This window comes from Liolophura sinensis, unplaced genomic scaffold (genome assembly GCF_032854445.1).
Source record: "Liolophura sinensis isolate JHLJ2023 unplaced genomic scaffold, CUHK_Ljap_v2 scaffold_38, whole genome shotgun sequence".
In the NCBI taxonomy this organism is placed as follows: domain Eukaryota; kingdom Metazoa; phylum Mollusca; class Polyplacophora; order Chitonida; family Chitonidae; genus Liolophura; species Liolophura sinensis.
The window spans coordinates 1,711-3,420 of NW_027017977.1; positions in this window are offsets into that span (position 1 = coordinate 1,711).

The following is a 1,710-nucleotide window of genomic DNA, read 5'->3' on the forward strand; positions in this document are numbered from 1 at the left end:
TGGCCTCCTCCAACTTCTGTTTTTGTTTGCGATGTCCTTATCGAGACTTGACAGCTTGGCGAGGTTATTCGCGTGTTCGCCTTCCGAGGTCTGCAGTGCCTTGTCAAGCCCCAGAAGTTCTCGCATGGGAAGAGGAGGGTCGTTCATCGTTGAAAGAGCCCGCTAGATCTCACTATCCGTCAAGCTTGTTTCCATTATGTGGACAGCATCAGCGACCTTTTTCGCTGGTTGGCTTAAATCCCTCAGCTCCATGCTATCTGCCTCGGCGGCCGCGGCATCGAGTTTTGAACTCTCTGTCTCCAGGAATGTGACTTTTGCCGGAGGCAGTGATTTCTGTTTTCTGTTTTTCATTCTTCCCTTCTCCTTTCCAGTCTACAAAGCCCAGGCTCTCCGCATCCTTAACAACCCTTCTCCTCCATTCTTGGCGATTGTTATGATGGCTAGCGGTTCGCCAGTTTGTTCGTTGGTGAGTTCCAGTTTTGGGTAGTTCACGAGTCGCAGACGCCCATCGACAAACATAAACTTATTTCTTCGTTTAAACAGAGTGCGTAAGATTGGGATACCAATCATCCTTCGCCATGATTTTGTAATAAGACTTCACGGCGTTCTGTATCACCCTTGGTTTTTGATATTCGTAGATCGTACCCAATATTGGTGTCTTGGGAACAACATCACCTGTAAAGAGAGATGTGTGTTCGACGTCGTTGTCTTGGGCATTGTTGTAGTCCTCTTGGGCGTCGTCGAACGCCGGATTATCAAAGTTAAAGTCTGCCATAATCCTCGTATTGAACATTCAAGGTATACCTTGAATACACAAGGTATGCCTTCAATAAACAATGTATGCATACGGACGCAGGCTAAAACCCTTCAGAACACTCCGTAAGCCTTTCGGGGTACAAGGTGAACGGCAGTCCGTGGTCGTCACCAATAACCCCGTGTACGATCGACCAGAATTAACAACTCTTGGTCCGCTTCCCTAACCTCGGCACAAATGATGTCATTGTGCCCGGTACCGTGCGCTTGGTTTTCTCGATCACGATTAATTCATCCGACCCGAACGCCACAGTGGTCGGGAATCTCGGACGCGCAGTAGTCAAGAAAAACCACGATCAGAATCAGCGGGAATGAGGTAATGTCCATCGACGACTCTGATGTGCTTCATTGCTACGGCGACTTTTGGCTGACCAAAAACGAACGGCAGAATGCGGCCTACCAAGGCATCGGCAGCGAAAACATGCTTAAACTTCGAGTCGGAGCGGAGGACGCAAGTGACGACGATGCCTGGAGAAAAATGCCATCGGCTCATGCCTTTGGCAACCGGTTCCACATCCCGCTAGACTTTGATCTTCTAGATAGCCACATGCCATTCTACCAGAGTGCCTTGGCCGACCGACTGTTACGGCCGGGTCATCCAGACAACAGACGACGCCGACGCGACTTACACCATCGACAACATCAGCCTGGAGTTCGATATAGTCACCGAAGAGGAGCTCGGTAGACAGATCCGCACCCAGTTTACCGGGGGCGTCTCCATACTGTATGATAGCGTCCTCCGCCACCGAAAGTTTGTGAAGGACAAGTCTGATACTCTCTGGAACATAAACCTGATCACGCCCGCGAGAGCAATGAAGGGGCATCCTCATGCTGTTCGAGACTAAAGGAACCCCGTGGAGGAGGAGGTCGGAATCCTTCTACAACCCAAAGATCACC